Here is a 25,373-nt window from a genome sequence, read left to right on the forward strand (position 1 = left end):
AGCTGTATCCAGCAGGTAGTAGATCTAAGGAACAGCAGTAACTACAGCAGCAGCAGCAGCTGTATCCAGCAGGTAGCAGACCTAAGTAACAGCAGTAACTACAGCAGCAGCAGCAGCTGTATCCAGCAGGTAGTAGATCTAAGGAACAGCAGTAACTACAGCAGCAGCAGCAGCTGTATCCAGCAGGTAGTAGATCTAAGGAACAGCAGTAACTACAGCAGCAGCAGCAGCTGTATCCAGCAGGTAGTAGATCTAAGGAACAGCAGTAACTACAGTAGCAGCAGCAGCTGTATCCAGCAGGTAGCAGACCTAAGGAACAGCAGTAACTTCAGCAGCAGCAGCAACAGCTGTATGTAGCAGAAAGTAGGAGATCCAAGCAGCAGCAGAGGCAGCAGATGCATATAGTATGCAGCAGATCTAAGCAGCAGCAAATGTAGACAGTAGAGAGAAAAAAAAGAACCTACATAACAAAACTGTACGAAAGTCACCAATGGAAAACATTATATAACCGACTATAATGGCTAAAGTCTGTGTTCTTGACACAGTTCACTTAACTTCTGCCAGAAGAGCTGTTCCATACGGAACTAATGGGTGATGCTCGTGTTCTCCATTAATGCTCTCCAAAGTTCTGCCATTACAGTTCGTTCCATACCGCACCAAGCACGCAATTAGTACGAAAGATAATATAAAAGCCGTGTACACTGAGTCGCTCTTTGTCATATATATATATATATATATATATATATATATATATATATATATATATATATATATATATATATATATATATATATATATGTAAATAAATTAATTCGTCAGGTGTACGTAGATATTGATGAAACACTAAAATCCAATTTTGAATTCTGCAAAATATCGTAAGTATATTACAACGCGAAAATATGAAAGGAAATTAACATTATTAATTAGATTTGACTTGCATATTAAAGACAACTGTGAGCCTAGGAAAAGAAATAGAGAGAGAAAGAGAGAGAAGAGAGAGAGAGAGAGAGAGAGAGAGAGAGAGAGAGAGAGAGAGAGAGAGAGAGAGAGAGAGAGAGAGAGAGAGAGAGAGAGAGAGAGAGACCATAGCTGGAACAACACATAGCGTGCAATTACCTGTTTCTCATGACCCATCATAACATGAGGAGGGAGTTCAACACTCGTGGGGTCCCATCTCTCAAACATCCTGTACTATCACACAGTTATTTAAACTTCTGTATGTTCTCCAAATTTACCACATCTTTGTTCAGTCCATTCCATTCATCCATCCCTCTTATGGTATCAAAAGTACTTATTTACATTCTTTTTGAAAATGTTTCTTGCTTAATCTCATGTTAAGTCCTTAGTTCAGTGTAAATGTGTGTGTGTGTGTGTGTGTGTGTGTGTGTGTGTGTGTGTGTGTGTGTGTGTGTGTGTGTACTTTAGTTCCACACTCGTGGGGCCAGTTAAGGGTCAGGTCATAGGCCATGCCATCATACCTAAGGGTCGGCCCACCATGATCAAGGGTTGTAACGTCGTGCTCAAGGGTCATACCGTCGTGCTCAAGGGTCGTACCGTCGAGCGCAAGGGTCGTACCGTCGTGCTCAAGGGTCATACCGCCGTGCTCAAGGGTCGTACCGTCGTGCTCAAGGGTCGTACCGTCGTGCTCAAGGGTCACAACCCCGTGCTCAAGGATGATAACGTCGTGTTCAAGGAATATTCACTTGTACTGAAGGAGGATAAGACGAGAACGAGCTGCACGTCTCTTCTCTCGCCACGTTCACTGATGTGGGGATACAGAGCCATCAACACAGCCTCCACCCACAGTGGAGAACACACACACACACACACACAGACACACACACACACACACACCCACACACACACACGCACAATATCCATACAAAAGACCACTGCATGCATAAAACAAGCTTGGCATGGTGACCCCATATTACTAATGGATGTATTAATCAATGCAGCATTATACACTGTGGGAGATGACATTGTCGCTACGATACAACGCTCCATGTTGTTCACTAATGCTTCCCCGTGTCCAGGGCTCTGGTACACCTGCAACAACACGCACTCCTCCTCCCGCTGTGGCAGAGTATAGGACAAGCAACACTCACTGCTGATGCTGCAGCACGGGATCATGACCATCATCATCATCACAACAGCTGCAGGACCGACCCACCACCGGGCGCACCTGCCCCGGCCATCCCTCCTCACCCATTGTGTACAACACCTCACGTTTGCCTCTCCCACACCTCTGCTCCACTCCCTCTCTTCCTGGGTATAATATCCCCCCTCTCTCTCTCTCTCTCCTCACCCCCCCCACCACTCTCATGGGTTCCTCCTTCCTTCTTCTACCTCCTAAACACCTGAGGATCCCTCCTCTTCCTTCTTTCCCTCCTTTGGAAGTCCTCCCGTATTGCAGGGGTTCGAAGTCAACCCCCCCACTCCACCCACACCCCATGACGATGGAACGCAATATTTCCATAAACTCCTCTCGGACCACAGCAGTTGGGGGAGGGGGGAGGGGAGGGAGGTAGTAGGAATATGCCTCGCCACGTTTATGCCTTCAGCGATGTTGGTCCCGCATGGGGAGGAGAGGTGAGCCTGGCTCGCTCGTACAAGCCCAGCTTTATGGAGTCTGGAGGAGCCAGGGAAGTGGTGGTTATATGCTGGTACAGAGCCAAGGAAGTGGTGGTTACATGCTGGTACAGAGCCAGGGAAGTGATGGTTATATGCTGGTACAGGGCCAGGGAAGTGGTGATAATATGCTGGTACAGAGCCAGGGAAGTGGTGGTTATATGCTGGTACAGAGCCAGGGAAGTGGTGGTTACATGCTGGTACAGAGCCAGGGAAGTGGTGGTTACATGATGGTACAGAGCCAGGGAAGTGATGGTTACATGCTGGTACAGAGCCAAGGAAGTGGTGGTTATATGCTGGTACAGAGCCAAGGAAGTGGTGGTTACATGATGGTACAGAGCCAGGGAAGTGGTGGTTACATGCTGGTACAGAGCCAGGGAAGTGGTGTCGTAGAAGGCGACTAAAAGGGAAGGGAGCGGGGGGCTGGAAATCCTCCCCTCTCGTTTTTTTGTTTTCCTGAAGAAGGAACAGAAGTGTGGGCCAAGTGAGGATATTCCCTCAAAGGCTCAGTCCTCTGTTCTCAACGCGGGAAAAGGCGAATAGTATAATATATATATATATATATATATATATATATATATATATATATATATATATATATATATATATATATTTTTTTTTTTTTTTTTATACTTTGTCGCTGTCTCCCGCGTTTGCGAGGTAGCGCAAGGAAACAGACGAAAGAAATGGCCCAACCCCCCCCCCCCCCATACACATGTACATACACACGTCCAGACACGCAAATATACATACCTACACAGCTTTCCATGGTTTACCCCAGACGCTTCACATGCCTTGCTTCAATCCACTGACAGCACGTCAACCCCTGTATACCACATGACTCCAATTCACTCTATTTCTTGCCCTCCTTTCACCCTCCTGCATGTTCAGGCCCCGATCACACAAAATCTTTTTCACTCCATCTTTCCACCTCCAATTTGGTCTCCCTCTTCTCCTCGTTCCCTCCACCTCCGACACATATATCCTCTTGGTCAATCTCTCCTCACTCATTCTCTCCATGTGCCCAAACCATTTCAAAACACCCTCTTCTGCTCTCTCGACCACGCTCTTTTTATTTCCACACATCTCTCTTACCCTTACGTTACTTACTCGATCAAACCACCTCACACCACACATTGTCCTCAAACATCTCATTTCCAGCACATCCATCCTCCTGCGCACATCTCTATCCATAGCCCACGCCTCGCAACCATACAGCATTGTTGGAACCACTATTCCCTCAAACATACCCATTTTTGCTTTCCGAGATAATGTTCTCGACTTCCACACATTTTTCAAGGCTCCCAAAATTTTCGCCCCCTCCCCCACCCTATGATCCACTTCCGCTTCCATGGTTCCATCCGCTGACAGATCCACTCCCAGATATCTAAAACACTTCACTTCCTCCAGTTTTTCTCCATTCAAACTCACCTCCCAATTGACTTGACCCTCACCCCTACTGTACCTAATAACCTTGCTCTTATTCACATTTACTCTCAACTTTCTTCTTCCACACACTTTACCAAACTCAGTCACCAGCTTCTGCAGTTTCTCACATGAATCAGCCACCAGCGCTGTATCATCAGCGAACAACAATTGACTCACTTCCCAAGCTCTCTCATCCCCAACAGACTTCATACTTGCCCCTCTTTCCAGGACTCTTGCATTTACCTCCTTTACAACCCCATCCATAAACAAATTAAACAACCATGGAGACATCACACACCCCTGCCGCAAACCTACATTCACTGAGAACCAATCACTTTCCTCTCTTCCTACACGTACACATGCCTTACATCCTCGATAAAAACTTTTCACTGCTTCTAACAACTTGCCTCCCACACCATATATTCTTAATACCTTCCACAGAGCATCTCTATCAACTCTATCATATGCCTTCTCCAGATCCATAAATGCTACATACAAATCCATTTGCTTTTCTAAGTATTTCTCACATACATTCTTCAAAGCAAACACCTGATCCACACATCCTCTACCACTTCTGAAACCGCACTGCTCTTCCCCAATCTGATGCTCTGTACATGCCTTCACCCTCTCAATCAATACCCTCCCATATAATTTACCAGGAATACTCAACAAACTTATACCTCTGTAATTTGAGCACTCACTCTTATCCCCTTTGCCTTTGTACAATGGCACTATGCACGCATTCCGCCAATCCTCAGGCACCTCACCATGAGTCATACATACATTAAATAACCTTACCAACCAGTCAACAATACAGTCACCCCCTTTTTTAATAAATTCCACTGCAATACCATCCAAACCTGCTGCCTTGCCGGCTTTCATCTTCCGCAAAGCTTTTACTACCTCTTCTCTGTTTATCAAATCATTTTCCCTAACCCTCTCACTTTGCACACCACCTCGACCAAAACACCCTATATCTGCCACTCTGTCATCAGACACATTCAACAAACCTTCAAAATACTCATTCCATCTCCTTCTCACATCACCGCTACTTGTTATCACCTCCCCATTTACGCCCTTCACTGAAGTTCCCATTTGCTCCCTTGTCTTACGCACCCTATTTACCTCCTTCCAGAACATCTTTTTATTCTCCCTAAAATTTACTGATAGTCTCTCACCCCAACTCTCATTTGCCCTTTTTTTCACCTCTTGCACCTTTCTCTTGACCTCCTGTCTCTTTCTTTTATACTTCTCCCACTCAATTGCATTTTTTCCCTGCAAAAATCGTCCAAATGCCTCTCTCTTCTCTTTCACTAATACTCTTACTTCTTCATCCCACCACTCACTACCCTTTCTAAACAGCCCACCTCCCACTCTTCTCATGCCACAAGCATCTTTTGCGCAATCCATCACTGATTCCCTAAATACATCCCATTCCTCCCCGACTCCCCTTACTTCCATTGTTCTCACCTTTTTCCATTCTGTACACAGTCTCTCCTGGTACTTCCCCACACAGGTCTCCTTCCCAAGCTCACTTACTCTCACCACCTTCTTCACCCCAACATTCACTCCTCTTTTCTGAAAACCCATACTAATCTTCACCTTAGCCTCCACAAGATAATGATCAGACATCCCTCCAGTTGCACCTCTCAGCACATTAACATCCAAAAGTCTCTCTTTCGCACGCCTGTCAATTAACACGTAATCCAATAACGCTCTCTGGCCATCTCTCCTACTTACATAAGTATACTTATGTATATCTCGCTTTTTAAACCAGGTATTCCCAATCATCAGTCCTTTTTCAGCACTTAAATCTACAAGCTCTTCACCATTTCCATTTACAACACTGAACACCCCATGCATACCAATTATTCCCTCAACTGCCACATTACTCACCTTTGCATTCAAATCACCCATCACTATAACCCGGTCTCGTGCATCAAAACCGCTAACACACTCATTTAGCTGCTCCCAAAACACTTGCCTCTCATGATCTTTCTTCTCATGCCCAGGTGCATATGCACCAATAATCACCCACCTCTCTCCATCAACTTTCAATTTTACCCATATTAATCGAGAATTTACTTTCTTACATTCTATCACATACTCCCACAACTCCTGTTTCAGGAGTATTGCTACTCCTTCCCTTGCTCTTGTCCTCTCACTAACCCCTGACTTCACTCCCCAGACATTTCCAAACCACTCTTCCCCTTTACCCTTGAGCTTCGTTTCACTCAGAGCCAAAACATCCAGGTTCCTTTCCTCAAACATACTACCTATCTCTCCTTTTTTTTTCACATCTTGGTTACATCCACACACATTTAGGCACCCCACTCTGAGCCTTCGAGGAGGATGATCACTCCCCGCGTGACTCCTTCTTCTGTTTCCCATTTTAGAAAGTTAATACAAGGAGGGGAGGATTTCCGGCCCCCCGCTCCCGTCCCCTCTAGTCGCTTTCTACGACACGCGAGGAATACGTGGGAAGTATTCTTTCACCCCTATCCCCAGGGATAATATACATATATATATACATACACACACACACACACACACACACACATATGTACATACACACACACACACACACATACATATATATACATATGAAAAATGTAAGAACAATTTAGAAACAAACTTTTAGCTTGAAATGAATGAAATGAATATATATATATATATATATATATATATATATATATATATATATATATATATATATATATATATATATATATATATATATACAGCTCTAGTGGCTGATTCGTGTGAGAATCTGCAGAAGTTGGTGACTGCGTTTGGAAAAATGTGTGAAAGGACAAAGTCGAGAGTAAATGTGAATAACAGCAAAGTTATTAGGTACAGTAGGGTTGAGGAACAAGTTTATTGGGAGGTAAGTTTGAACGGAGAAAAATTGAGGAAGTGAAGTGTTTTAGATATCTGGGAGTGGATTTGGCAGTGGATGGAACCATGGAAGCGGAAGTGAGTCACAGGGTGGGGGCGGGGGCGGGGGCGGGGGCGAAGGTTCTGGGAGAGATGAAGAATGTGTGGAAGGAGAGAACAGCTATCTCTGCGAGCAAAAACTGGTATGTTTGAAGGAACAGTAGTTTCAACAATGTTATATAGTTACGAGGCGTGGGCTATAGATAGGGTTGTACGGAGGAGGGTGAATATGTTGGAAATTAAATGCTTGAGGACAATGTGTAGTGTGAGGAGGTTTGATCGAGTAAGTAATGAAAGGGTAAGAGAGATGCGTGGAAATAAAAAGAGAATGGTTGAGAGAGCAAAAGAGGGTGTGTTGAAATGGTCTGGTCACATGGAGAGAATGAGTGAGGAAAGATTGACAAAGAGGATATATGTGTCAGAGCTGGGGGGAACGAGGAGAAGTGGGAGACCAAATTGGAGGTGGAAGGCGTGCAAGGAATAGAGTAAATTGGAACTATGTGGTATACTGGGGTCGACGTGCTGTCAATGGACTGAACCAGGGCGTATGAAGCGTCAGGGGTAAACCATGGAAAGTTTTGTGGGGCGTGGATGTGGAAAGGGAGCTGTGGTTTTGGTACATTATACATGATAGCTAGAGACTGAGTGTGAACGAATGTGGCCTTTGTTGTCTTTTCCTAGCGCTACCTCTCGCGCTTGCCGGGGGAGGGGGGTGCCATTTCATATGTGGCGGGGTGGCAACGAGAGTGGATGAAGGCAGCAAGTATGAATATGTACATGTGTATAAATGTATATGTCTATGTATATAATATGTAAGTATACTTTGAAATGTATAGGTATGTATATGTGCGGGTATGGGCGTTTATGTATATACATGTGTATGTGGGTGGGTTGGGCCATTCTTTCGCCTGTTTCCTTGCGCTACCTCGCTAACGCGGGAGACAGCGACAAAGTATAATGAATAAATAGATATATATGCGTGTGTGTGTATATGTGTGTGTGAGTGGATGGGTCATTCTTCCTCTGTTTCCTGGTGCTACTTTGCTGACGCGGGAAACAGCGATTATGTATAACAATGATAATAAAATCATCTATATATATATATATATATATATATATATATATATATATATATATATATATATTCCCAGGCTCAAGGCAGGATGGAAATATCAATTCTTACTTTTCCTTTCTCTGAGGTGAAAAAATGTGAGCTCAATAGCCTGACCTTTGAACACACGGGACTATTGAGCTCGATGATACGACCCTTCAACACCACGGGTCATTGAGCATGATGGTACGACCCTTGAACAATACGGGTCATTGAGCATGATGGTACGACCCTTGAACAATACGGGTCATTGAGCATGATGGTACGACCCTTGAACAATACGGGTCATTGAGCATGATGGTACGACCCTTGAACAATACGGGTCACTGTGCATGATGATACGACCCTTGAACAATACGGGTCATTGAGCATGATGGTACGACCCTTGAACAATACGGGTCATCGTGCATGATGATACGACCCTTGAACAATACGGGTCATTGAGCATGATGGTACGACCCTTGAACAATACGGGTCATTGAGCATGATGGTACGACCCTTGAACAATACGAGTCATTGTGCATGATGGTACGACCCTTGAACAACACGAGTCATTGCGCATGATGGTACGACCTTTGAACAATACGGGTCATTGAGCATGATGGTACGACCCTTGAACAATACGGGTCATTGAGCATGATGGTACGACCCTTGAACAATACGAGTCATTGAGCATGATGGTACGACCTTTGAACAATACGGGTCATTGACCATGATGGTACGACCTTGAACAATACGGGTCATTGAGCATGATGGTACGACCCTTGAACAATACGAGTCATTGAGCATGATGGTACGACCCTTGAACAATACGAGTCATTGAGCATGATGGTACGACCCTTGAACAATACGAGTCATTGAGCATGATGGTACGACCCTTGAACAATACGGGTCATTGAGCATGATGGTACGACCCTTGAACAACACGAGTCATTGTTCATGATGGTACGACCCTTGAACATCACGAGTCATTGAGCATGATGGTACGACCCTTGAGCACCAAGGCTCATTGGGCATGATGGTACGACCCTTGAAAACAACAAACCACTGAGCACGAAGGGTACGGCTCTTGTACACGATCACATGACCCTCGGGGTCATATGATGACGCGACTTTCCAACCATAGTTTTTAAGGTCACGCAATTGTACGCATGCGTCGTGTCATCAAGAACCATATCCTTCGTGAGCAATTATATTTCGTGCCCTGCAGAGCGGCAACGTCGCGCTCCAAAAGTTTGATATCCATCATCCTGACAACCAGAAGCTGTGCGAGTCTATTATCCCAAGGTGGGAGAGAATGTAAATATAGTCAGTTCAGCCGTAGGGCACGGGACTGTGAGAATCTAAATAACCCTCTTTCCCTGAGGTCGGAAATAGAGGCTGGGGATCTCTGAGGACCTGTTCTTCTCCACACCTGGCACTGGATCAATGGTCTTCTTACAGCTAAGACTCCAGTTCGATTCTTCTTTTCCTCAGTGGGTTTTATTTTGTTTTACAGTGTTGCGTTAAGTGTTGCAGAGTGTCTGAGTCTACTCCTTGGGCACACGTAGCCAATTCTGCCAGCCATTAAGAGGATGTGAGCATCCCCAGACGGTGTGGGTACATTACCAAGAATGACCGGGTCTCTTGTCTAACACACACTGTGTTGTGTGATGCGATACACCTGCTGCATCGTTTTCTCTTTCAATATCATTTGTGTTCAACGAAGCCGCACGTTTATTCATCATTGCTCAACTTTCATACATGAAAATCCTTACTTGTCTCTCCTCAGGCTGTTGAATATTATACAATAAAACAAAGATATGATAATCAAGTTAGGTCTTATTTACTCATCTGTTGGTCTTTCTCATCTGTTATACAAGAAAATATTCACTTGTCGGCAAGGCATTTCTAATGGAAATTATACATCGTACAAAAACCTATCATTCACATGCTGGTTATTCATTCCCATTGATTACACAAAAAGAGATTATTCACGTGTTAATTCTTCGCCTCCCTCTCTTTCCTGAATAGAATTCCTTACGTTCTTCAGTTATGAAACCTTTCACTAGGGCCAGTGTCTCGCCAGGGAGTGGGCTGAGAGAGGAAGTCTGCTGACATTTTGCAAGTTCCGGGTGTCCATATGACGTCACGGTAAACAACAGCAATGGACAAGGACCGTCGTGGAATGGTACACTGTACTAGGACCGTCATGGAATGGCGCACTGGATGACGACTATTGTGGAATGGTACAATAGGTGAGGACCATCGTGGAGTGCTACAATTGGACGATGACCATCGAGGAATGGCACAGTGGACGAGGACTGTCTTGGAATGGTACACCGATCGAAGCCCGTCGTGACTGTACACTGGACGGGGGAATGGCACAGCGGAAGAGGACTGTTGTGGAATGGTACACCGAACGAGGACCACCATGGAGTTTTACACTAGACAGGGAATTTCATGGAACGGCACACCTTACCCTAGTCTACCCCACCTAACCTACCTTACATTACCTTACCTCAATCTCCCTCCCCACTCCTCAACTTCCAGCACATAAATCTCACCTCTTACCTAATGTCCCCTACCTACCCTTACCTTATCTTACGTCACCCTGCCAATACTAATTTCATGATATTCTGTTTAACCTTAAGTTACCCTTCTCTAAACTAACCTACCCCTATCTAACCTACGTCACTCTGCCCTACCCTAATCTAACCATCCTTACCCTATTCATACTACATTATAAAGTATCCTAATATATCATATCCCGCTTTTCCCTACCCAGATGCAGCTTACCCATCCTTACCTTGCAATAGCCTACCCCAACATACTCGAACCATCTCCTTCCTACCTTACCCTTGTGTATCCTCAACTTGAATTGCCCCACCCTAACCCACCTTAATAAATCTTACGCTAACAGTAACCTGCCTTGCCTTAATTCATGCCAACACCACCATACCCTACCCTAAGTTACCTTAGAACTTCTGTTTTGCCTTAATCTGCCTTACCTTACTCCATCACATACTAAATGTCCCTTGTTCTACACCTTACCCAACCCTATGAAAACCTAGCCTCCCTACTCTACTCATACGTGAGTCAAAAAAAAAATATCAAGACCAATTTTCAAAATATCTTACACAAAACTATGTAAAGATAAGATAAAGATCACCGTTGGCCAGATATATCTTTACACCACGGCAAATAGAAAGCGGATATCGAGAATAAAATCATACTTTATAGTTTATAGGAACTCTTGAATATACCACTAAAATATGAGAGAAAATGTGATATGATAGAAGAAAGGGGATTGCAGGCTCAGCCAACCGGGTGACAATAAATAAGAGACCCCTTCAAAAAAGCATGAGACTAAAGTAAACAGAAAACGAGGATATAGACGGAGGACTATGACAATCAAGTGCCATCAAGGGAAAGATGTATTCCTCACAATGTGTGCACACAACAGTATGACCCTTCATCACGATGGTACGACCCTTGACACTACGGTGCGACCCATACACGTCAGGTTAAAGGTCAGGTGAATTAATGCACATCTCAGGAAGATATTAATTTCAGACATGTCCAAGTTTCGTAGTCCTGAGCATCGCTATTGATGGGTTGAGAAGTAGTCCAGAGCACAGTCAATGGTGGACTGGAAGACAGCCCTGAACATCGCCATTAGTGGGAGGAGAGGTAGTCCTGAGCATTGTTAATGGTGATTTGAGGCAGTCCTGAGCATCCTTACTAATGGGGTGAGAGGCAGGCCTGAGCATTGGTGCCGGTGGCTTAAGAGGCAGTCCTGAGCACCGCTGCTGTTAGGTGGAGAGTAAGTCCTGAGCACCGATACGGCAGGGCTGAGAGGCAGTCCTGAGCATCGTCACTGGTGAGCTGAGGGGCAGTCCTGAGCACCACTAGTGGCAGGTGGAGAGGCAGTACCGAACACCTCATTTGGAGGGTTGAGAGGTAGTCCTGAACACGACTACTGATGGGCTGGTAAGTCGTCCTGAGCACTGCTATTAATGGACTGAGAGGCAGTAGTAAGCACCGCTGACGGAGGGTCTGAGAGGCAGTAGTAAGCACCGCTGACAGAGGGTTTGAGAGGCAGTAGTAAGCACCGCTGACGGAGGGTTTGAGAGGCAGTAGTAAGCACCGCTGACGGAGGGTTTGAGAGGCAGTAGTAAGCACCGCTGACGGAGGGTGTGAGAGGCAGTAGTAAGCACCGCTGACGGAGGGTTTGAGAGGCAGTAGTAAGCACCGCTGACGGAGGGTTTGAGAGGCAGTAGTAAGGACCGCTGACGGAGGGTTTGAGAGGCAGTCCTGAGCACCAGTGCTGAGGGGCTGAGATGTAGTCCTGAGCACCGTTACTGGTGGGTTGAGAGACAGTCCTGAGCACCGCGCGTGGCGGGTGGAACGGAAGTCCTGAGCACCGCTAATGGCGGATTGGAAGGCAGCCCTGAACACTGCTACCGGCGGGCGGCTGAGAGAGAGAGAGAGAGAGAGAGAGAGAGAGAGAGAGAGAGAGAGAGAGAGAGAGAGAGAGAGAGAGAGAGAGAGAGTCAGTGCTGAGCGCCGGTGCTGGTGGTGAGGGGTCGAGCAGCCGTGGGCAGGCTAAGCCGCCTTCATTGGAAATATTCTGGCCACGCGTTGGTTCGTCTCGGGGGCCAGAAGCCTCGACACTCCGTGACTCCTCCAGGATTCGGGCATAAAAATGCCGGCACGACGCCCGCCCCCCCCTTAAACCTGACGGCGCCAATAACGCATTTCTGAGGGACATCAGGTTCATGAAATTCCCTACGGAGCTGAAGAGCCGGATTTTAGGGAGGTCTTGAGGGAGCGGGTGGAGAGGGACGAGCGAGGAGGTGGTCATCATCTTCCTCTGATCTGATGACGTGGTGTGGCGGCTCACGAACACGGGCACTCTTGCTGGCTTAATAACGAAGCCGGTGACAACGAAAATTACACCGCAGCTGTTGCTGCTGACAGCGAACAGAGAGAGAGAGAGAGAGAGAGAGAGAGAGAGAGAGAGAGAGAGAGAGAGAGAGAGAGAGAGAGAGAGAGAGAGAGAGAGAGAGAGAGAGAGACTACTGCTGACAACGAACAAGGATACAGCGACAGGCTTTTATGACGAAGATGCTGACGATGAAGCAAAATCGACCCCGCTCATGTCTCTCTAAACGAGAGGTTGTGGCAACCAGGACGCAGACTGTGCTCCTTCCTGGCTTTATAACGAAGCTGCTGACAATGGCCACCTGCTGACGGCTTTGATAACGAGGTCTCCTAACAAGGCTAATTATCATCTCACTTCCGGACTAACTAAAGGATCATTCAGACTGAAGAATATAACTACGAACATGAATATGATAAAGACGATAGATTAACGAAGACAAATTCATCAACCAATGATCAAAATGGGAATAAATGAAGGTTATCTACAATATATCTGTACAGTAATTAAGAAAAGAAAAAGACGAGAGAATTCTCAACTCGAAATGAACATTCAAAGTTGGAGCGAGAAGCCATGGAAGCAGCCTGACTGAGCATGTAAGGATATGTAAAATTATTTGCATGATAATAATGTGCTAAGACCTTGCTGCAGGGACATGGGAGTACCGCAGTGAGAGGCCAGCTCTGCGGGGAGACGGGAGTACTGCAGTGAGAGAGGGGGGAGGAGTACTACACTGAGAGAATCTACTGCAGTGAGAGGGAGTACTAAAGGGAGAGGGAGCACTGTAGGGAGGGAGGAGTACCGTAGTGAGAGATGCAGTGTAGGGGGAGTACAGCATGGAGAGGGAAGTACTGCAGTGAGGGGCGAAGTACAGCAGGGAAACGGGATAATGAGGGGGTAGTAATGCAGTGACAGGGGAGTATTGCAGTGAGAGGAATACTTCAGTGAGAAAAGCACTGCAGGGAGAGGGAATACTCCAGTGAGAGGCAGTATACTGCAGGGAGCGGGAATACTTCAGAGAGAGGCAGTACTGCAAGGGAGAGGGAGCACTCCAGTATGATCTGCTGCAGGGAGAGGAAGCGCTGGTGTGGAGACGATGCTTCAGGTTCTAGAGCGAGGAAGTATGTGTCACTGCCGCAGTGAAAGGGACTCACGAAGTCACTGCTGAGTCCACGGGAAGGATATGATCGACCTCAGACCAGCAGTGAAGAGTTGGGGCGTACTTCGATTTACAGGGTTCTTACGTTAGTGTAGCAGTGATGTTGTCAAAACAGTGCTGCACTGAAGGGCTTACGACATCACTGCTGTAAAGGGTTCAGATCAGTGCTGCACTGAAAGGCTTAAGACAGTGCTGCAGTGAAGTTACGATACCAATACAGTGATAAGGTTACTTATGGTAACAGTGACAATGTTTGTACAGAGCAGCACCCCTGCAGTGAAAGGTTTAAAAGCAGTGCCGAGAGAGCATTTGGAAACCAGAGGCAATGTTGCAGTGACAGGGTTTGAGTAGCGACGCCATAAAGCAGTACTGCCCTAAACACACACACAGTTTTCCACTGTTCCCCTTTTTCCTTAAGGTATAACATAGCACTATCTTCCCCTGATGATCACATGAGGTGAAGAGAAATAATAAAGAGAAATTAAATTATAAAGTAAAGAGAAATCAAATGATAAGATTGAGAAATTAAATAATGAAATAAAGAGAAATTAGATAATACAGTAAAGAAAAATTAAATAAGATAAACTGAAAATAGATAATAAAGTAAAGAGAAATTAAATAATAAAGTAAAGAGAAATTAGATAATGAAATAAAGAGAAATTAAATAATAAAGTAAAGAGAAATTAAAAAATTAAGTAAAGAAAAATTGAATAATAAAGAAAGATGTAATAATAAAGTAAAGATAAATTAAATAATACAATAAAGGAAAATTAGATAATAAAGTAAAGAGAAATTAGATAAAGTATAGACAATATATCCCGGCCAGACCGTCCCTCCGCCACACACTATAGCAGTATAGGTGGACGGCAGCTTTAACAAAGGCCATCACACACGTTTTCTTACGTTAGAAAAAAATGGTCGCTCAAATTTCGGGAGTTGCGCCATTGCAGGCCATTTTGAGTCTCACTAAAAGGCCCCGTGTTTCAACGATGACGTCACAGAGGCCTTTGTTATGTTTGCCCTGGGAATGCTTCCAATACTGAATCAGTTGGTGTAAGTAGAGGCCAAGTACCACCCGATAATTACGGTAATGTCTTCCAAGTTCACGTAGGAAAATTCATACATGCACTCTCCATCCTGTGAGAAATGATAAGGTTTCAGACCACCTGTGCTCGAGCAAAATACAAAAAAAAATAACAGGAATTATGATAAACAATTATAATTTGCTGTTTAGAATTATATATATATATATATATATATATATATATATATATATATATATATATATATATATATATATATATATATATATATAATTTTTCTCTCATACCTTATCGCCGATTCCTGTAAACAGCAACTGACGAAGAATGGCCGCATTCGCTCACATCCATTCTCTGTCATGTGTAATGCACCAAAACCAAGCTCCACAAACTTTTCCATGGATTACCATGGACGTGTCACATGCCTTGGTTCAATCCATTGATAGCACGCAGACCCCTGTATACCACAACTTTCTAATTCATTCTATTCCGTGAAAGCCTTTCAGTCTCATGCACGTTCAGGCCCCGATCGCTAAAAGAAAAAGAAAAAATCTTTCACTCAATCCTTTCATCCCCAATTTTGTCTCCTCACCCTCCTTCCCTCTCTCTCTCTCTCTCTCTCTCTCTCTCTCTCTCTCTCTCTCTCTCCCCCCCCCCATCAAACACACACACACACACACACACTTCAGACACAAGTAACCTCTTTGTCAATCTTTTCTCACTCATTCTCTCCATATGTCCAAACCATTTAAACACACCCTCATCTGCTCTCTCAACAACACTCTTTTTTTATTACCACAAATCTCTCTTACCCTTTCATTACTTACTCGATCAAACCACCTCACACCACATATTGTCCTCAAACATCTCATTTCCAACACATCCACCCACCTCTGCACAATTTTATTTACAGTTCACACCTCGCACCCACATGATAATGCTGGAACTACTATTCCTTCAAATTCATCTATTTCTGTCGTCTTTCCACACATTCTTCAGTGCTTACAAAACCTGCGTCCCCTCACCCATCTTATGAATCACTTCCGCTTTAATGGTTCCATTCGCTGGAATGACCACTCCCAGGTATCCAAAACACTTCAACTCTAATCTTTCTCCATTCCAACTCACGCCTCAACTACCCTGTACCTCAACTCTACTAAACCTAATAACCTTGTTTTATACACTTTTACTTTCAACTTCCTCCTTTTACATACCCTTCCAAACCGAGTCACCAACTTTTACAGTTTCGCACTCAGTATCTGCCACCATTGCTGTATCATCAGCAAACAACAACTGACTCACTTCCCAGACCCTATCTTGCCTTACACAGCATACTCTACCGTCTCACCCAGATTCTCTCATTTACGTCCCTCCCCATCCCAACCATAAACAAATTAGACAACATGCTACTATCACATACCACTGCCGCAGACGAGCCTTCACTCTCCTTCCTCCTCGCACAAATGCCTTACATCCTTGATGAAAACCTTTCACTACTTTTAGCAACTTTCTTCCCACACCGGATATTCTTAGGATCTTCCACAAGGCATCATATCCTTTCTCCAGATCCATATATGCTATAGACAAATAAATCCGTGTCTCTTAAGTATTTCTCACATACATTCTTCAATGCAAACAACTGATCAATACATCCTCTACCACTCTGATGCTCAGTGTATATATATATATATATATATATATATATATATATATATATATATATATATATATATATATATATATATATATTCATAAAATCATTATCGAGAGAGGACTGGGGGTTTGCAGTGTTCCATTTATTTATGTGAATTAATTTATCTAATGTCACGGTAAATAAACAAGTAAAACAAACTTGAATGCCGACAGCAAATATTACAATGATGTTTCATTAACAAGTGTTGTAATCAGGAGAACAACTAGGAAAAGTGAGTTATTCTATAGCAGTGGGAGCTCGTCTCTAAAGGTTAGCTACAACTCACATCTTATTACTACAATTCCATTATATATATATATATATATATATATATATATATATATATATATATATATATATAGAGTTTTTTTTTTTTTTTTTTTTTTTTCCAAAAGAAGGAACAGAGGAGAGGTCCAGGTGAGGATATTCCCTCAAAGGCCCAGTCCTCTGTTCTTAACGCTACCTCGCTATCGCGGGAAATAGCGAATAGTATGAAAAAAAAAAAAAAAAAAAAAAAAAAATATATATATATATATATATATATATATATATATATATATATATATATATATATATATATATATATATATATATATATATATTCATTTATTCATTTATTTATTTATTTATTTATTTATTTTGCTTTGTTGCTGTCTCCCGCGTTAGCGAGGTAGCGCAAGGAAACAGACGAAAGAATGGCCCAACCCACCCCCATACACATGTATATATATACACGTCCACACACGCAAATATACATACCTATATATCTCAACGTATACATATATATACACAAACAGACATATACATATATACACATGTACATATTTCATACTGTCTGCCTTTATTCATTCCCATCGACACCTCGCCCCACATGGAATAACAACCCCCTCCCCCCTAATGTGTGCGAGGTAGCGCTAGGAAAAGACAACAAAGGCCACATTCGTTCACACTCAGTCTCTAGCTGTCATGTAATAATGCACCGAAACAACAGCTCCCTTTCCAAATCCAGGCCCCACAGAACTAACTTTCCATGGTTTACCCCAGACGCTTCACATGCCCTGGTTCAATCCATTGACAGCACGTCGACCCCGGTATACCACATCGTTCCAATTCACTCTATTCCTTGCACGCCTTTCACCCTCCTGCATGTTCAGGCCCCGATCAATCAGAATCTTTTTCACTCCACTTTCCACCTCCAATTTGGTCTCCCACTTCTCCTCGTTCCCTCCACCTCTGACACATATATCCTCTTGGTCAATCTTTCCTCACTCATTCTCTCCATGTGACCAAACCGTTTCAAAACACCCTCTTCTGCTCTCTCAACGACACTCTTTTTATTACCACACATCTCTCTTACCCTTACGTTACTTACTCGATCAAACCACCTCACACCACATATTGTCCTCAAACATCTCATTTCCAGTACATCCACCCTCCTCCGCACAATTCTATCTATCTATCTATCTACCTATCTATCTATCTATCTATCTATCTATCTATCTATATATATATATATATATATATATATATATATATATATATATATATATATATATACAGTTCACTCAGAACATAATACCTTCACAATGGAACAAAGATGCTCCTCGGATAATCCCACCTCAACCTGCTCGGCATTCAGTTTCGTGAAACAGCACTAGACCCCTGCTACCCGAACCACTCTGTAACGAACCACCAACCCTTAAGAAGAAACAAAAGCCTTACCCCTGCCTTTACTCACACATCTACCATCCCGCTCCCACAGCAGGCATAAAAACGACAGAACAAACGCAGCAAACTAACCCAACAAGCGCTAAAAATCCGACCTCCTAACTCACTCTACCTCTCCAGACATACACCCATCAGAATCCACACTCCCCAGACAAACGCGAGTCACACTCTGTCGCTTTCACTCTAGACATTATCCAGCACTATAACACTACAAACACCGATTCCATCATATGCCAAGACCCTTCATGCCCACGATACTGCTACCATAAAGAAGACATCGAGCACTTACTACTTACTTGCTCAGCACCCTCTGCGCACAGACGCACACACAGCATCACAACGCTTTATGACCTATGGTGTGGTGCCGACTGGTAGATGTGGCTAGCTTCCTGAGTGCTGCAGGAGACTCATAAAGAGAGAAAGGACTCCTGCGGCAGGAGCAAGAGGTAAATCACCCCCCCCCCCCACACACACACACATACACACATATATATCGATAGAGAGACAGATGTATATACACCATGGGTCGGATTCGAAGCCTAGGTAAGGAAGGCGTCCCGCTATCTTGGCCACACGGAGGTTTCAAGACACACTGTTTTCTCGCTATGTCCCAATCCCAACTCAGTCGGGGTATCATGGACTTTTAATCTACCGTGGCCCTTATGCTGAAAGAAAATACGTCGAATATTTGGAAGAAGTGAAATATTTTAGATAACTGGGATAGGATATAACAGGAAATGGAACTATGGTAGCGTAAGGTGATCATAAGGTGGGTGAGGGGGCGAAGATTCTACGAGCACAGAAGACTGTGTGCAAAGACAGGTTGTTATCTGGGAGGGAGAAAATAGGTATGTTTGAAGGAATAGTAGTCCCAACGATGTTGTATGGATGAACGGCATGAGCTGCAAACGACGTGCAGTAGAGGGGTGGAGATGTGGAAAATGAAATGTGTGAGGACAATACGTGGTGTGAGGTGGTTTGATCAAATAAGTAATAAAAGAGTGAGAGATGTGTGGAGGTAAAAAAGAGTATGGTTGAGAGAGCAGCAGAGGGTGTGTTGAAATGGTTTGGACAAATGGAGAGAATGAGTGAGGAGAGGTTGACAAAGAGGATAAATGTGTCAGAAGTAGAAGGAAAAAGGAGAAGGGAAAGACCAAATCGAATATGGAGCGATAAAGTGAAAAAATATTTTGAGTGGTGGGGGCCTGAACATGCAAGAGGATGAGAGGAGTCCACGTGAGAGAGTAAACTGGAACGATGTGGTATAAATAGGGCGACGTGCTGTGAGGGGACTAAACCAGGACATGTGAAGCGGCCTGTGGAGACAATGGAAAGGTCTGTGGGGCCTGGTTATAGATAGGGGGCTGAAGTTTCGATACACTGCATATGACAGATAGAGAATGGATACGAGTAAATGCGGCCTGTCTTCATCTGTTTCCGACGTTACCTCACTGACGCGGGAGACGGCACACAAGTATGCAAGGAAAGAAAAGAATATATATATATATATATATATATATATATATATATATATATATATATATATATATATATATATATATATATATATATATAGGGGAGAAAGAATACTTCCCACGTATTCCCTGCATGTCGTAGAAGGCGACTAAAAGGGGAGGGAGCGGGTGGCTGGAAATCCTCCCCTCTCGCTTTTTTTTTAATTTTCCAAAAGAGGGAACAGAGAAGGGGGCCAGGTGAGGATATTCCCTCAAAGGCCCAGTCCTCTGTTCTCAACGCTACCTCGCTAATGCGGGAAATGGCGAATAGTATGAAAATATATATATATATATATATATATATATATATATATATATATATATATATATATATATATATATATATATATATATATATATATATATATATATATATTCTGTTTCCCCTTTTAGAAAGTTAAAATACAAGGAAAGGAGGGTTTCCAGCCCCCCGCTCCCGTCCCTTTTAGTCGCCTTCTACGACACGTGAGGAATGCGTGGGAAGTATTCTTTCTCCCCTGTCCCCAGGGATAGACCAGATAGAGACTGAGTGTGAACGAATGTGGCCTTTGTTGTCTTTTCCTAGAGCTTCCTCGCGCCCATTTGGGCGAGGGGGTTGTTATTTCATGTGTGGCGGGGTGGCGACGAGAATGAATAAAGGCAGACAGTATGAATTACGTACATGTGTATATATGTATAAGTCTGTGTGTGTATATATATGTATACGTTGAGATGTATAGGTATGTATATTTGCGTGTGTGGACGTGTATGTATATACATGTGTATGTGGGTGGGTTGGGCCATTTCTTTCGTCTGTTTCCTTGCGCTACCTCGCTAACGCGGGAGACAGCGACAAAGCAAAATATAATGATATATATATATATATATATATATATATATATATATATATATATATATATATATATATATATATATATATATATATATATTCTTTGAACAGAGGAAGGAGTGGAGTGTGATCAACAGAAGCCGGGGATCAATCATTGACAATACAATTGTCCTTTACTGTATGAACTTTGGTATTTCTCATAATGTCAAAATCAGCCACTAGTTACACACCAGGTATCTACCTTGTCTACCAGTCACTAGTTACACACCAGGTATCTACCGTGTCTACCAGTCACTAGGTACACACCATGTATCTACTTTGTATACCAGTCACTAGGTACACACCAGGTATCTACTTTGTATACCAGTCACTATCTACACACCAGGTATCTACTTTGTATACCAGTCACTAGCTACACACCAGATATCTACTTGGTCTACCAGTCACTAAGTACACACCAGGTATTTACCTTGTCTACCAGTCACTAGGTACACAACAGGTATCTACCTTGTCTACCAGTCACTAGGTACACACCAGATATCTACTTTGTCTACCAGTCACTAGGTACAAGTCAGGTTTACAAAATGAGTGATAAACGCACTTCTACAGAGTTTTGAAGTCCAGGGTTCACAGTGACACACTGAGCACTGGGCAGAGGTTGTGAGGGTGTGGCTTCGTGAGCTGGATGTAGGACACCTGGTCACCCCCGTGGCATGGTGGAGGGAAGCATTAATGATAGGTACATACATACACATATATAGTTACATGCGAACATACATACATACATACATATATAAGAACAAATAGGTAGATGGACAGATAGACACAGATATATGTATAGATAGAGAGACAGGATGATATATGAGTAGATAGAGACAGAGAGATAGTTAATTAGATAAACAGAGAGACGGGTAGACAGATAAATAACTTAAACGTAAAGTAAACTATGTTCTCAGACACCGCCTCATTATATTACATCACACATCTCTACACTATGGATTAATTACATTGTGATCTCCCTTATCATTCCTTCTCTCTGAATATATTCGTGCACACTCTGCTATTACTAATCTGTTATCTATTCGTTATCTTCACCGGCATGTCATCCATGTCCACCTTACTTCACCTCACTTCCTCCACATCTCACTACATTGTCCCAGAACGTCGTCTCTCACTGGCTAAGATTTTGTTAAACTCACCACCACCACCACCACCATGTCTGAGGTAATAGATTCGTAGTGGCGGCTCCCTGATATAATGGGCTATAATGGTGTCTCTAACAGACGTCCTTTATCACTAGGGGTCGATATTCTCTCCCTTAAATCATCATGAGTCCAAAACTGCTGGCCACCAGACGCTCCTCACACACCCTCCCTCTAACGCCTTCGTGCCAACGTACCCAACCCGGCTGCTGACACCTTCGTACCAACAACATAACCCTGCTCACAAGATCAAGCCAGGGGTCAAAGGCCGGGTAGTCATACCCACTTGGGGTACCGTCGTGCTCAAGGGCCGTACCGTCATGGTCGAGGGTCGTGCCGTCGTGCTCAGGGGTCATAACGCTGTGTTATGTTTGGATGTTCACCCTGCCGCGTACTCATCACCACCAACGCACATGCCACTCCTCCCTCTCCTACTGACAGTGGCGCTGCGTCCGTGCCACATCATCCCTGTGGTGCAGTGTTCCACCCCAATACACGGAACCTCCAGGAGAGGAATTCTATCCCTCCCTCATTATTTCTCACGTAATATTCGGGTCTCTCCATATCCTCACCCGTCGTTAATATTGTTTTATGCCCCACACCTGCAAGAGCATATTGCTGGAAATGGCGAATAGTATGATACACACACACACACACACACACACACATATATATATATATATATATACTATATATATATATATATATATATATATATATATATATATATATATATATATATATATATATATATATATATATATTTATCCCAGAGAACCTCTTTCTAAAGGCTTCTGCACCCGAAGGCCGGGCTACTTCCAGCAGCAGGATGTGGACTTCTCTGAAGTGAGAATTTCTTTGACGAGACCGTACTGCTCCCAGCGAGACAGACTCGCCAAAGATGAATTTTCACTGGAGGTGTAACCTTGAGCAGGCGGAGTCGGTAACTCTTGTGTGTGTGTGTGTATATATATATATATATATATATATATATATATATATATATATATTTTTTTTTTTTTTTTTTTATTTTATTATTATACTTTGTCGCTGTCTCCCGCGTTTGCGAGGTAGCGCAAGAAAACAGACGAAAGAAATGGCCCAACCCCCCCCCCCCATACACATGTATATACATAAGTCCACACACGCAAATATACATACCTACACAGCTTTCCATGGTTTACCCCAGACGCTTCACATGCCTTGATTCAATCCACTGACAGCACGTCAACCCCGGTATACCACATCGCTCCAATTCACTCTATTCCTTGCCCTCCTTTCACCCTCCTGCATGTTCAGGCCCCGATCACACAAAATCTTTTTCACTCCATCTTTCCACCTCCAATTTGGTCTCCCTCTTCTCCTCGTTCCCTCCACCTCCGACACATATATCCTCTTGGTCAATCTTTCCTCACTCATTCTCTCCATGTGCCCAAACCACTTCAAAACACCCTCTTCTGCTCTCTCAACCACGCTCTTTTTATTTCCACACATCTCTCTTACCCTTACGTTACTCACTCGATCAAACCACCTCACACCACACATTGTCCTCAAACATCTCATTTCCAGCACATCCATCCTCCTGCGCACAACTCTATCCATAGCCCACGCCTCGCAACCATACAACATTGTTGGAACCACTATTCCTTCAAACATACCCATTTTTGCTTTCCGAGATAATGTTCTCGACTTCCACACATTCTTCAAGGCCCCCAGAATTTTCGCCCCCTCCCCCACCCTATGATCCACTTCCGCTTCCATGGTTCCATCCGCTGCCAGATCCACTCCCAGATATCTAAAACACTTCACTTCCTCCAGTTTTTCTCCATTCAAACTCACCTCCCAATTGACTTGACCCTCAACCCTACTGTACCTAATAACCTTGGTCTTATTCACATTTACTCTTAACTTTCTTCTTCCACACACTTTACCAAACTCAGTCACCAGCTTCTGCAGTTTCTCCCATGAATCAGCCACCAGCGCTGTATCATCAGCGAACAACAACTGACTCACTTCCCAAGCTCTCTCATCCCCAACAGACTTCATACTTGCCCCTCTTTCCAAAACTCTTGCATTTACCTCCCTAACAACCCCATCCATAAACAAATTAAACAACCATGGAGACATCACACACCCCTGCCGCAAACCTACATTCACTGAGAACCAATCACTTTCCTCTCTTCCTACACGTACACATGCCTTACATCCTCGATAAAAACTTTTCACTGCTTCTAACAACTTTCCTCCCACACCATATATTCTTAATACCTTCCACAGAGCATCTCTATCAACTCTATCATATGCCTTCTCTTGTTGAATGTGTTTGATGATAGAGTGGCAGATATAGGGTGTTTTGGTCGAGGTGGTGTGCAAAGTGAGAGGGTTAGGGAAAATGATTTGGTAAACAGAGAAGAGGTAGTGAAAGCTTTGCGGAAGATGAAAGCCGGAAAGGCAGCAGGTTTGGATGGTATTGCAGTGGAATTTATTAAAAAAGGGGGTGACTGTATTGTTGACTGGTTGGTAAGGTTATTTAATGTATGTATGACTCATGGTGAGGTGCCTGAGGATTGGCGGAATGCGTGCATAGTGCCATTGTACAAAGGCAAAGGGGATAAGAGTGAGTGCTCAAATTACAGAGGTATAAGTTTGTTGAGTATTCCTGGTAAATTATATGGGAGGGTATTGATTGAGAGGGTGAAGGCATGTACAGAGCATCAGATTGGGGAAGAGCAGTGTGGTTTCAGAAGTGGTAGAGGATGTGTGGATCAGGTGTTTGCTTTGAAGAATGTATGTGAGAAATACTTAGAAAAGCAAATGGATTTGTATATATATATATATATATATATATATATATATATATATATATATATATATATATATATATATATATATATATATATTGGAAAGGATCACAATTTTGCGCGTGAAAAGTTTCGTGTTTCATTTTCCCCGTGGACTCATAGGAATATATATATATATATATATATACCATGTAGTACATCATTACTTTTTCCTGTCGTATTTTGTGCAATCGCCTGGAGGAGCATGTAATATGTACCACTCCACCGCACTATCACACCAGCCGTTCTCACACCTACCAAGAGCTGTCATCATAAACCTGTCCCCTTGAACACAGCTGGAACTTGAGGCTCTTCTCACTCTTCATTTATTTCCTCC

The 25,373-nt window shown here is 43.5% G+C and overlaps 1 protein-coding gene across 3 annotated transcripts in view; it reads right to left on the reverse strand.

Moving 5' to 3' along the window:
* The window catches only part of LOC139754176 (uncharacterized), a 184,888-nt gene that overhangs the window by 30,915 nt on the left and 128,600 nt on the right, over positions 1-25,373 (reverse strand). Inside the window, exon 2 of one of the 3 annotated variants that reach the window (XM_071671365.1) lies at positions 21,596-21,690. The exons of the other annotated variants lie outside the window; for them this stretch is intronic. The gene's annotated coding sequence lies outside the window, so the exon portion shown is untranslated. The remainder of the gene's footprint in view (positions 1-21,595; positions 21,691-25,373) is intronic. 3 annotated transcript variants of the gene reach the window in all.

This window comes from Panulirus ornatus, chromosome 16 (genome assembly GCF_036320965.1).
Source record: "Panulirus ornatus isolate Po-2019 chromosome 16, ASM3632096v1, whole genome shotgun sequence".
Lineage (NCBI taxonomy): Eukaryota > Metazoa > Arthropoda > Malacostraca > Decapoda > Palinuridae > Panulirus > Panulirus ornatus.